This window comes from Ambystoma mexicanum, chromosome 12, assembly GCF_040938575.1.
Source record: "Ambystoma mexicanum isolate Mex_15411 chromosome 12, UKY_AmexF1_1, whole genome shotgun sequence".
NCBI lineage: Eukaryota > Metazoa > Chordata > Amphibia > Caudata > Ambystomatidae > Ambystoma > Ambystoma mexicanum.
The window spans coordinates 1,139,531,699-1,139,546,445 of NC_090936.1; positions in this window are offsets into that span (position 1 = coordinate 1,139,531,699).

Consider the following 14,747-nt stretch of genomic DNA (forward strand, 5'->3'; position numbering starts at 1 on the left):
CACGCCGCAGGCAGCCACCAATACCCTGCATCAGGGCCTCGCCCTGGAACCTACCCGCAAGCCAAATCCACACCTTATACCAGCTTGACAGGGAGACCATTATATCAATAGTCACCCTCATAAATGACGACATCTGCAGCATGATAAACATCCAGGCTGCAATTCCACACTTGATGAAGGTAGTGTCAGTACTGCACTTCCTTGCAACTGGCACATACCAGCACACCATCAGTGAGCTGCAAGGGTTGTCACAACCCTGTTTTTCAAGGATAATGTTCCAGGTACTGGATGTGCTGCTGCGCTATGTGGGAGAACACATTGCCCTACCACGAAACCCCTGCACAGGTTAATGCCACCAAAGTGGCCTTCAATGGCCTTGCCGACATGCCCAATTGCATTGGTGCATTAGATTGCACGCATCTGGAGTTGGTTGCCAGACATGCCATTGAGGCGGTGTATAGAAATCAGAGACTATTCCACTCCCTCAACGTGCACATGATCTGTGATGCAGAACAACTCATCACCCATTGCTGTGCACATTTTCCGCGATCGACACACGACTCAATCGTTTTGCGAAACTCCTCGTTGCCAGGGTTAATGGCACGTTACATCGAGAGAACACCTGGCTATTGGGTGGTAAGAATGACCAATGCATGACCTCTGTGAAGTGGGGGGGCAAAATGACTCTCACCAGAGTACTCCTGGCAGTTAGGTGAGTATAATGACCAATGAATGACCTCTGTGTAGTGGGGGGCAAATAGACACTCACCAGAGTGCTCCTCGCTGTTGGGTGAGTGGAATGACCAATGCATGACCTCTTTGTAGTGGGGGGCAAATAGACACTCACCAGAGTGTGCCTGGCTGTTGGGTGAGTAGAATGACCAATACATGTCCTTTGTGTAGTGGGGGGGAAAATAGACACTCACCAGAGGGCTCATGGCTGTTGGGTGAGTAGAACAACCAATGCATTACCTCTGTGTAGTGGGGGAGGGCAAATAGACACTCACCAGAGATCACGCAGTTTACCGCTGCAATAGGCCCATGACAGTCTGCCATGTCACAAGAATCCATGTACTGGCTAATGGAAATACCCCCTAATCATGGAGTGGCACACCATGGAATGGTGACATGTGAATGGGAGTATTGGCACTGGTGAGAAAGTAACAGGTGCTCCAATGTAAACAATGCTTATTTCTCCCACTGCGCACACTCGTGTCTTCACTCTTGTGCACTGCGGGTGCATGAGGCAGGTTTTGTCAGCACCATACAAGACACGAGGCACCTAGTACGCAGAAACACACCATTGTGTACATTGAAAGGAGTAAGACATGAAGTTGCCTAGAACGCAATATCATGAATGCAGACAGTGAGCACGCCAAACAGTCTCAGTAGGAATGAGTGAGCCAAGTGTGAAATATTGAAAAATGGAGACAAGCTAATTTAGCAAAATGCATTGTGAAATCTGTGGTATGTACTATGTTGTGTGCTAACAAAATACTGAGACTCTGTACATGCTATCATCGCCAACACCACATTTCCACCATAAACATCCAATCACCTTTCTGTCAATCCCATGCAGGTGATCCTGGATACCCCTCACGCCATAGCTCATGACACCCGTCAGAAGACTATGGAAAATGCATGAGGGGGCCTACAACTGGGCACACATACATACATAGGGCATCATAGAGCAGAATGAACAAAGTGAATAGTGCCTGCCAGTCAACGCTCCCTCAGATGACGTCATTCACTTCAAGGTTGAACTTGGTAAAGTAATTAGTCTATTACAATGTAAGTGGAAATGTAAACACAAGTATTTATTCAAAAAAGCGGACACTGCACGCCAACACGTGTTTCAGCCCTCTCCGGGCCGTCCTCAGGGCGTATTAACATTGAGATAGTAGGTAACTGTAAAAAAACCTAACTAAAGACAAAAACTATGAGAAAATGCACTCTATCTTAGAAGATTATCAAGATGACATCAAAATTAGGAAATTTAGGAAATTCTATCGAGATGAACGGGACTACATAAATGATAGAGTTTATACATTCCAGGCTAAATATGATGGAGACCTAGCACACATTAAGACTCCTAATGTTTCACCAGTCACATCAGATCATGATTCAGATCAGGAACCAGCAACAATGAGTGCAGCAGGGATACATAACATAGATGAGGTACAAACGTGTGAGGAAAAACATCATAACAGAAGAGGTTTTTTGGCAGAAATTAAAAGATACAAAAAGGGCAACGCTCAGAATCCCAATACTAACTACAAGAATGTACGTTTTCAGAAAATACTCCCTTTAGGCCCAAATATACCAACCAACCCAACAACCTCAGAGGAGGAAGAGGAAGGGGAGCCAAGAGGAGAGGGAACCGGAGATGTAAGGAAAAGATTTACCAGATCAAGTCTCAAAACATCCAAACTAAGGCCAATCCTCAAAATCTAGTCATCAATCTCTCTACCAAACAACTATCACCACAACAGATCAATGTTCTCAATTATGGTTTCTCCTTTGCACCCAGCTCTAAAGCCGATATGACTGAGGTTCAAATAGACCTCTATAAATTCATCAGAAAATTGAAATTGAAAAAGTATTTTCATGACAAACCGGTATTCTTTGAACAAAAGGCAACACTACCACCGATTAGCAGTAAAAGCATACAAGAGATTGAAAATGTACACCTTCTGGCGAACCTTACAATTGACAATGTTCAATCAATCAGTGATATCCAAAGAGATTTAGGGATACATCAACGTAATATGGATATTGCTGAACATAAGAACAGATCCAAATTTATGCCACCAATTTCGGGTGATAACATTATAGATATTTCTATAGGTCTATCACCAGGGAAATTCATCAATATATTGATGGCCAATGCAAGGATTTCTTCAGTAAAAAACTTAATCTCTCCAAAACGGAACAATTGGCTCTTCATGAACTCTCGGGAGACAACACTATAGTGATTAAGGAGGCAGACAAAGGGGGGAATATTGTTATCCTTAACAAAACAGATTATATTAGAATGGCACAAGAACATCTAGACACCCCTGGATGTTATCGAAAACTTAATAGTAACCCGACGACCCAGACAGTACAAGGACTAAAAAGTTTGATTCTTAAGTGGCACCAAAAAGGGATGCTAACAGACGAGGAGAAACTCTTTCTCACCAATACCACACCATTTATGCCTACTTTGTATCTATTACCCAAGATACATAAACCGTTTGAAAATCTCCCACCAGTGAGACCTATAATGAGCGGGCAAGGGGGGGTCACAGAGAACCTAGCAACCTACATTGACTCATGTATTAAGGACTTAGTTCCAAAAATACCAGCTTTCCTGAAAGATACAACTCATGTCTTACAGATTCTGAATAATACCGTATGGAAATCTCATTACCATTTGGTAACCCTTGATGTTACTGCCCTGTACACTTCAATCGATCACACATTAGCTATCAAAACATTGGACTATTCCTTCAGACTACACTCAGCATCACATGCAACACATGTACAAATGCTTAAGAACCTTGTTGATTTTACTCTAAACCATAATCAATTTATCTTTAATGATGAGTACTACACCCAAACCAAGGGGATTGCCATGGGAGCTAAGTATGCTCCCGCTTTGGCAAACCTCTTCATGGCTTTCTTTGAGGACTCACATGTGTTTCATAACAATCCATACATTGAGCTTATTCCAGTCTGGAGAAGATATATTGATGATGTTTTCTTAATATGGGCAGGCACACCTGATCAGTTCCAGGACTTTATGCAGTTCCTTAACCACAACCAATTTGGGATACAATTTACAGGTCATATTGATGCTACTGAAATTGAGTTTTTAGATCTTAGAATCTATATAGTCAACCAAACCTTGCAAACTTGTACCTTTCGAAAAACAACTGCAGTTAACTCCATTTTGCATGCAAAAAGCAGTCACAGAAGAAATGTTATTAACAATATCCCTCGAGGAGAATTCCTCAGAGCAAGGAGAAACTGCAGTGAAGACATGACTTTTCTTTCAGAATGTAAGTCTATAGGAACCAGATTCCAAGAAAGAGGATACACGAAAACTAACATAAATCATGCCCTGAGGAACGTGAAAACAATCACACGATCTTCTTTACTTACCCAGTCCAAAAATAAACAACTTGCTGAATTTCCACAACATGTGAACTTCATAAGGAAGTACTGCAGTGATTCTAAATTTATCTATCACATTCTTAATAAACATTGGAATATTTTACATTTGGATCCTGACTTGGAGACCTACAAAAAGAAAAACCAAGAATAATCTTCTCTAGAGTTCCTACACTTAGAAACTTACTGTGTCCCTCTTTTATGAAACCTGGTTCCGACAGACAGTCTAATTGGCTTACGCAGGGCATTAAACCTAGCGGATTCCACAAGTGTGGGACCTGTAATTTTTGTCAATTTGCCTTATCGCCTACCAAAGTTTTTACCTGTCATGGTAATTTGACTACCAAAATTACGGATTTCATAAATTGTCGCTCCAAATTTATTATATATGGAATCATTTGTGTCTGTAAGAAGGATTACGTTGGCAGTACCATCAGAAAACCGAGGGTTAGAATCAGAGAACACTTAGCAAATCTCAACAGTCAAGACATCAAATTACCATTTGCAGTACACTGGCAAAAAGAACACCAGATGGCGCACAGAAAGGAAATCAGATTTGTAGGTTTGCAACACATCAAACCGCATGCTAGAGGAGGTGATCGACAACTGTATCTATGACAAGCGGAAGCCCGGATGATATGTAAACTAAGATGTGTTCAACTTGGACTCAATCAAGAGCATGAATTGAATGTTTTTCTTTAATACTAAATGTCTAATCTCGACACAATGTTCACATTTAAGGTTACTCTGTAAGGCAGGTGTTACACTATAGAGGGGTGGACAATCCCTTTGGACTACAATTATGAGACATTACCAATCGGATCATTATTTCTATCAACCGGATCTTTTTCTTCTCATGGCAACCCAGTAGATTAGGGGGTCAATGCAAAAATCCTTCTTAAACATATACTTTACACATGCTACCAGCACAGTAATTAGATTCATTATACCCCATCAATACACAAAATCTCATTCTATTTGAACAATTACCTTGGTACCAACATATATCATTTAGGTGTATTTGCACATGAAATATTAGCTATATCTCATTACCATCGCCTTCACAACCAACTAATGTGTAAATTTGGCCACCTGACCGTTTATGCTTTCAATAATAACAGTGTTTTCTGTAACTCACTGTCGTTACACCAATGCAGATAGTTCGTTTAATTTTGAATAATAGGACCAGATGACTATAATGTCAACATTTAGAGCCCATTCTAGCTTAATGGCCCCCTAATACTAGGTTATTGTGGGCGTTTTATTACTCAATTTGGTCACGTATTGCTCAATCGCAGATTACACTAACGAAGCGATGTTAGTGTCAGAATTCAATTAGTTCTGCTTAAACGTTCTAAATATGTACCTTTGCCTCCCAGCTTTCACAAAGTAAAGGAGCACCTGTATTAATTACGCTCGCAGCGAAGCTGCGATATGTACTTGCAAACCCGAGTACTTCTCTGACACCCACAAAGTTGCTAAGCAACAGCAACTGGATGGTCACATGACCGGAACTCTCAAACAGTCTGCCTGAGCAGCTATAGGCTAACCCAGCCGCACCCACATTCCTTCCAGGGAGTTGCAGGCAGCCGGCAGAAATCGCCGTGCTGCACACGCATTGAGGCGTTTTAAAGTAAGCGTTACTAGCGCTCCCGTGAACAGTGACTTTTCTAACAGTATGTAGTACTACCAAGCACACCTTACAACAATCCCTCATGCATCTTTTTTGTAAAAATAGATTTCGCTCGAACACTCAAGACGCTAGGATTATCCAGTAAACTATTCATCATCGAGTTATAATCAAGAAACCTAACCTTAGGTAAGCGAGGAAACGCCATTATATAACATAGACTGTCATTTTAAAATCTCGCAGTTGCAAATTTTTCAGAACTTAGAGTACCCATTAGACTACATCATGCACTTTGATATTTTTTAGGTACCAGAAAATGTGCTCATTGAAGATTCGCTGATACTATTTTTCTCTCAATATACAAGGTACGCCATTGTAATGGATTGTCCACTCTGTCTATAAGGTGTAACATCCTTGCCTAATTAATTACTAACTTTACAGACTGTTCTAATAATTAGTGATTTGGCACACAGTCATCAATGATTGTATAAAACCAACTCACATCTAATTTGAAAATAACAGACTGTTCTAATAATTAGTGATTTGGCACACAGTAATTAATGATCTATAAAACCAACTCACATCTAATTTGAAAATAACATTTTTTCTCCTCTCTCCCCCTACCCTTTTCTTTGTTTGCCTCTTCCTCCACTGCTCCTTTGTACTGTATAATTTACCTGGTTTATGTTTATAATCACAATTTGACGGATTCATTTCATTATTTTGCAACACAACAATGTGGTTACTTTTGGTTTAAATGTAATTGGTCATGGTTCATTTAGGTTTTTTTACAGTTACTTACTATCTCAATGTTAATACGCCCTGAGGACGGCCCGGAGAGGGCTGAAACACGTGTTGGCGTGCAGTGTCCGCGTTTGTGAATAAATACTTGTGTTTACATTTCCACTTACATTGTAATGGACTAATTACTTTACCAAGTTCAACCTTGAAGTGAATGACGTCATCTGAGGGAGCGTTGACTGGCAGGCACTACTCACTTTGTTCATTCTATTATACAGAAGGGGCTCCGAGAATTTACCCTTCTACGCCTTGCCACTGCTGCAAACCTCGCTACTCATAGTATCAATATTTAACCAGTAAGAGGGTGTGCGTACCTACCCATATTGGGGATAATTTCTCGGTGTCCTTACTATCATCATAGAGCAAACCTTTGGACTGCTGAAGGCCAGGTTCCACTGTCTGAGCAGATCTGGTGGGGCAATGATGTATAGCCCCATAAAGGTTGGCAAAATTGTGCTGGCATGTGCCATGCTGCACAATACATGTATAAGCCGGAACATTGCACTGCCCCCGGACATGGACCCAGCAGATGAGGAGGATGATGATGATGGGATGGGTGTGCAACTAGGGTGGGGTTCCATGGATGGACAACATGCACGGGAAGTACTTATTCACATTTATTTCTGAACAATCCTCACAAGCACATGGAGCACATTATCGCACACATAATTTGTAACACTTACATTAAATAATTTATACACACACCGAAGAAGATTGGCCACTCGTTATTCACATTCACAACCCAGTGTATTATGTGTATAAGTGTTAAGTGTATAACACTTGTGTACGAGCGCGATAGAAATAAAATATCAATAAAAAAATATATCAATCAATGATGATTACAAAATTAAACAGGTGCACAACAATACCCACCCAAACATACCCACCGACCTCCCAGGCCCAAACTACCTATCCCAACTACGGACCTCCCCTCCCCCTCCCAAACGTACCCACCGACCTCCCAAGCCCCAACTACCTAAACCAACTATGAACCCCCCTCCTCCATCCAAACGTACCCACCCACCTCCAAGGCCCCAACTACCTAGCCCAACTATGGACCCCCCCTGCCAAACGTACCCACCCACCTCCCAGCCCAAAAATGGCAACATGTGCAACAAGTGTCAGTCGATCAACACTACCTCCTGCCACGCTTGGCTGCATGTTTGTCCCTCAGTGACGACCCAGACAGGCGCATGGACCTTCTCCTAGGACTGTCTGCTTGGGAACTAGTAGGTGTGGTGCTGGTAGAGGGCATTGGGTGGTTATACGGCGGTAGACGCGTCATGATGAGCTGTAGGGCCAGCGCCATTGTTTCCGCGATGTTCGAATGGAAACTGTTGCTCTCACGGACCCTCCATGACATCATCATGTTTTCTTAGGCAGAACGCCCAATGGCACCTGCAACTCGTCGCCCAATGGACTGGTTGCTTTCACGTTGTAGCCTCGACTCCTTGAGGTGCTGCTGAACCAGTGTGGCCAGCATATCCTGCCGTTCCTCCATCCGTTGGGTACAGCTGGTGATTTCCTGTAATGATGGGGTAGGAGAGCTCATGGGACTCCTGGGGCTCATGGGGCTGAATGTGCCCAGTACTTCAGGGGTGTTCTGGTTCTCCTCGCTGCCGATTCTGGCTGCCTCAATGGCCACTTCCTCTGTACTGCTGTCCGTGCCATGGGACTCGCCTGGTGGGGTGGTGGTGGTGCACCTCCCTGTGGGATTGCACGTGCAGCAGGGATGTTGGCCTGAGGGGCTTGCTGTGTCCCAGGGGCAGCAGGAATGTTGGCCTGAGGGGCTTGCATTGTCCCAGGGACAGCAGGGATGTTGGCCTAAGGTGCTTGCTGTGTCGCAGGGGCAACCAGGATATTGGCCTGAGGAGCTTGCTGTGTCCCAGGGGCAGCAGGGGTGTCGGTCTCCTCTGCGTTTTGTACCTGGGCTGATGTGACTTCCCGGATGGCTGAGGTTCCTGCAGCAAATGTTTAGGGACGGTGTGCTGTGCGACGTGCATGTCTGGTCTCCTTCGAAATCACTGGTTGTCCGCCATCGGTGTCAGATGATGTTCCTGTGAGTGAATGAAAGGCATGCTGTTAGTGGACAGAGAGGATGAGTATAGTACAATTATATGCAACACAGTCATTGAGCTGGATCACATTGTGGGTGCAGGCAATGATGCATGTTATGTGCATCTCATGCATGTGTTGCCTTGAGTGAACTGCAGGCAATGTGCAGACGGCACATGTGACACAGCTCTGCTGGGTATGCTCACATGTACACCCATATTGGGCTGTGGGTAGTGCCATGCGTGTCTGCCAGTGTACAGTAATTTGGGATGTGTATCAAAATTGGTGGGAGGCATGCCTGGAGTCCATTTGTGACCTGCTTGACTGGGCAGGATGTGTGGGGTATGTTCATGGTAGGGCTGCCAGGTTCACAGGAATAACATGCACTTCACAATCAGTGTGTGCCCATGTTTCTGTGCAGGTGAGTGTGTACCAGTATTGTGGTGTGCTGGCAGTGGCAGCATGGCAGACAAACATGCAATACTCGTGTCCAGAATGCACATAGTTGCACTCGTAGGTTATGTTTTGTGGTATAGGTATTTGGTCCGGTTGGAGTGTCCTTCTTCTGTGTGCGCATGTGCGGATTCGGCGGGTCCTGGGTGTGTGGCCTATGCCATGGCCATGCTGTACATGCAGCTGTATATGGGGGTGCCAGCATGGGTGTGTGTGCTGCAGTGTGCAGGTGGCACTCATTATGGGTCATGTATTGACCATGCCAGTGCTACCGGCACCTTGCTACTGGAGCCATTACCAATGTACATATGCTGACATGACAGTTGTACTCAGATGTACCCAGTACAGGGAACAGGAGGTCAGGTGGCAGGATGTTCTTGATTTACATTTATGTTGAGTCCCATACTGTCACATTTGGGGGGGGGGGCATGTGCAGTGTCAACACTGTTCACCGTGACAGTGATTACATGGCAACTCTGCATGGCAGGGGTACAGCACACACCACAGACGTGCAGGTTGGCTGCTGCAGCTGTGGCAGTCACTTTAATGGGTCTTCCTCATGTGTTTGCTGGACCTGTCACATGAGTGGTGGTCTACTTACACATAAGTGTCTGGTTACACGCATTGATGTGTGCTGCATCGTCATGTGGGTGTGTATGAGTTATACTTGGGGGCAGAGCATCTGACTGCCTGTGCACTGTATTCTGTGAGGGGGGGCCATGGGAGTACTGGGTGTGGTCGGGGTGATGTGGACCGTGATATGGGCATTTCTGTGCGCTGATGGTGAGGAGGGGGCAGGATTAGCTTGATTCAGCTTCTTAATTGTGCACTTTCTGCACTCACCAGCCTCACCAGGTGACCCAACTCCTGCCTCAGCTGCACCGACTCCCTTAATGCCCTCGAGATGCAGCAGACTGCTGCACTTGTCCTCCCATTGGAGCGGCTTTAGGGGTGAGTGTGGTCGGCCACCTGTTGCAGTGCATTTACGCCTGTGGGCTGCCAGAAGGTTCCTCACATTTAGGCGGAGGTCATCCCAACACTTGTGGCAGTCCTTGACGTTATGGACTGTGGCACCCCCAGCTGTCACCTTCTGGGCAGCCTCAGCCCATATGTCCTTGCGCCTCAGTTGTGTGCAGCTCCGCTGGTCAGCAGAGAATAGCTTACCTGCATTTGCCACAATATGGTCCACCAGCATCGTGAGTTCAGCTTCACTGAAGCGTAGGTTGCCCATGCGGTTTTGGAGTATTCTTGCAGCCATGTCCCTGTGTGTGTTGGCCCACTCACTGATGCTGGATGGCTTCTGGTACAGGGGGATTGCAGTGGATTGTGATTTTTGCAATGACCGCCACTCTCTTTCCTGTTCCGGCGATCACGTTATTTCCAGTTACTCTGTTTACGGCTCCGTGTATGCAGTGCTGCAATGTCCGGCATGCATGCGGTGGAGGTGGATGCTCTGCCAACATTTGTGGCGGTACATCCGTCTCCGCAGGTGTTATAGTGTTGGCTGTGGCACCAGGTTCCACGCATTAGTGATGCGCGCAGCCGGCAAGCAGTAATCCTACCTTGTTTCCGACACCACGAGGTGATGGACACGGTAGGACCGCCATCATGGTAACACTGTATTTTTACCGCCGGACCCGTAATGAGGCCCATTGTCACAAGAATATAAAAGACGAACCAATGGAAATAGGCTGTTTGAAGGGTGAAGAGTGGGAAGAAACCGAGGAAGAGCTAGATACCTTTAGCATCTACCTATGTCAAACCCCTACCGAGTTCACATACAAAAAGTCTTGGGTGAATGGGAAATAGGTAAAAGCCTTAATAGACTCAGTTAGTAAGCAGACCACTATATGGGCCGATTTAGTTACAACACAAGGTCTAAACTAAGTGACCATGGTCCAAGTAACTTGTGTACAAGGAGACAACAAAGTGTATCCGAAAATACCAGTACACATAGAAATCCGGGGTAGGTCCTGTGAAATACCATCAGCCATAATTCCAGGGCTCCTGAAGAAGTTATTCTGGGGCAAGACTTCCCCATCTTCTCTACTTTCTTAGAGGAATCTCCACTCCCTGTCAGAGATTTTCTGCCCCAGAGATCCTGGAAGGAACATTATGACTCCCCAAACTTTCCTATATGGGACTGGAAAAACTCAGAGCCATTAAAATCTAAGACAGCATTTGAAACCCAATTCATTCATAGGAATTGTAGAGAATCAGATAGGACCACTTCATCTCTAATTGTTAAAACCGATCAGTGGAATATGCGAGAGTTCCTGGACATCTCTCAACCCTGTTCTTTGACCGCTCTTAACAGGAAACCCCGCCAATGAACTGGTATGACCACATCACCTATGGGAAGGATATGTGAGAAACCTGAAGGTGTCTCCCTAGCTAGTCCCCGGGGATCTGTCATCCAGGTGGCCAGGGCACAGTTCCTGGGGGTGACCCAGTGAGGGAGAATCACCTTGAGGGTGTCCTGGGGTCGTGGGATACCGACGGGTGAGATGCGGTATCTCCCTTCTTTCAACACCTTTTCCCAATCCTACTACATAGGACATTCAAAAACACTGCCCCCCAATCCGCTCTTTTCCGACACAAACACTTTCGAACAACATGAAAGAGAACAGACAAACACCCAAGCCTTTTACCTTTGTCCCAATACAAGGATCAGGCAAAGTAAGGCAATTGTCCAGAATCACACACACCTGACGGCCCTTTCCTTTCCCCACAGGATAAAAGGTGGAGCAAGAGAGCACAGTATGATCAAGGCAGACCGCACAACGTGAGAGCTTACTCAGCACGGCAGTTCAAGACGGCACATACTGACGGAGTGAAAAGGAGAGAAGTGACCTTGCCCTTTCCGACCAAGGCCCTGAACCCTCCACAGAAGAAATCGTAAGACCGAAAACAAAAGCCAGCATGTGTTGCAGCAGATGTCAACAGTACATGAGACCTTCCTCCACTGATAAGCAAGCCGGGGAGAAACGTTTGTCTCTGTGGTACCAACCTTGACTCCGAAGAGAAAGACAAGCGCTTCATCACAGCCAGTGAGTCGAAGGGAGAATCAATAAGAAACGGAGCTGTGTTGAATGAAAGCTACAAAGTAACAATTTAGGGAAATTTAAAGAACTGTTAAGAATAAAGGGCAGACTAGCTGCAGAGGGATTCGGCACCATGTGGGCGCTCACTCGGGAGACTCTGGTCTATACCATGCTTGTTGAAACTGATGATACCAAAAGGCCGATGGAGAGCTGCCAAACAGGTCAAAGTGGTCCTACAGAAGGTCTAGCAAAATCCCTGTACAATCGAAAGTCTTTGACCAACAAAATGTTAAGAGAAAGCAAGGGAAGTGAATCCCTGCATCAAGAGAAAGCAAGGGAAGTTAATCCCGCATCAAGAGAAAGCAAGAGAAGTGAATCCTACATCAAGAGAAAGCAGGGGAAGTGAATCCCACAATAGTTGACAGCAAAAGGAATTGTAAAGTGTGTAAAGAGTGAACCTGGCGGAGGAATGCCATTAAAGAAGGGCAAAGTCTGAAGTCCCAAGAAACAGTGTGTTGACAAAAGTGAACCCGGCCGAGGGATGTCGATGGAGAACTGTTTAAAAAGACATTAAGATTTGCATTAAGATTTGCATATACAAGAAAAGCTATGGTGAACCCGCCGGTGGGAGGCTGAGAATCGATAGGGATCTGCGCCCAGAAGAGGGGTATCCATAGGTGAACTCACCACCCAAAGTTCATCGAGAAAAGGAACTGTTTATTTGAGTTGAATGCTAGGGAGAGCCACCTTATCCCGTGCTCAAAACGTGGGCAGTGAATACCCGTAGCAATCACATCACGACTTATTATTTGTGAACACGTCTTTCTTTATTGAAACCCCTATCTCACACTTTTTCTATATTTAGTTGTAAGGATATGGCAATAGTTTTTTTTTTTAGTATAAGCCATTTATTTTGACAAAGACGCCAGAAGGACAGCCTTATTTTCGTTTGATGGTCGAAGCTTGCTCTCATCTTAGATTTAGGTTTAGATAAGGCATTTTCCTACCTGCATACAGTTTAATAAACACCCTTGAATTGTGATCACTTGTGTCTGTCTTTACTGTTGCCACCATGAATTCCTTAAACTACATTGACCACTTAAAATATAAAAAGGAGAGCATAAAACATTAGGACCGAATGTTACGCTCACCTGGCTCCCACAGAGGCGTCGATCTGGACTGGACTGCTGCGGTCTCCACCAATGTGACGCGTAGGGCTGAGATGACGGACTGGACTGGCCCACCTAGCTTCGTTTGCTTGGCCCGTAGGAATATTCTTCTGCAAGTGGAGAAAGGGAATTAACCACCCGTGGAGTTGAGCGTAAATCCCCCCACTCCGCTGTTCTCCCCACTGATCACCTTGGATGTTCCCTCTTATAGTCTCACCTGATGATTTGAAAAGAGGAGCTCTCCATCCTGCATTGAGCGCAGGAGCACGTAGATAACCAGTTGCTTCACTGGCTCGAAGGAATTGGTGAGTTCCAGGACAATATTGACTCTGATATTCCCGGCAAGACGCCGTATGTATGTAGTTCGTAAGAGTTCAAATGCCTGACTTTCACTCTTGTCCGATTCCTTGCAGGTTGCAGCTTGACCCTACTGAAGAGTTCCTCGTGGCAGCCGGTAATGTTCTGGTAAGGATTTGTATGACGATACTGTTTTGCAGGTGAGATTGAACGAGCAAAGGGCTCTGACTGATAAGTTTAAGACTTTTAGAGGATTAAGGCAAGAGTGTGTTTTGGCCCCTTGCCTGTCAGATTTGGGGGAACATCTGCAGTCTGCAAGCTTTGTACCTCCTCAAATACATGCCCTTCCATTCTGGTACCTTACGTACGCAGATGATGTTGTCCTTTTAGATAGGACTCAGGTGGGACTATAGCGTCTTGCGGGTTCAATGGAAAGTTATGCCTTAAAAATGAGCTTTTCACTAATGAAAAAAAGACACATATCATTAGGTTCTGCAAGAATGGCTAGAAAGTAATAGGTTTTAAATGGGCTCTTAGGGCCTCATCACGAGTTGGGCTGTAGCCCTTAAATGCGGTGGTAACGGTATTAGAGTCGCATTTAAGGGCTGGCCCTATCACGAGTTGGGCGCTAAATGGGCTGTTTTACCTCCAGCCTTTCTCTGGAGGTGAAAATCCCCTGTTTTTGGCTGTATTACCGTCAGCTGTATTAGCCCGCATAATTAGCGCTGAAAATGCCCCATTGAATACAATGGACCCAATGGGGAATGGGGATTTACCGTTAACACCCAACTCGTGATCCGGCGGTAATACAGCCGGACCGGTCGGTGCTAGGACTATTACAGTCGGTGGTATTACAGCCGGGAATACAGCCGAACTCGTGATGAGGCCCTTAATAATCACCCTTTGACACCTAAAACAAGTATAACCTACTTGGGTTTTGTCGTAGAAGCAACCCCTAATAGAGGTGCCAAAGTTGCTTGTGTGATAGAGAAAGCCAGTCAATCAGCAGGTGAGATGAAAAGAATATATGTAAAAGTCTGTCATTTTTTGTTGGTGCCGCTGGTGGACTTTTATAAAATTAAGGTAATTCCAGCTTTAAGGTATGGTATAGAGATTGGTGATTTGACGAGAAGTATAATTTGG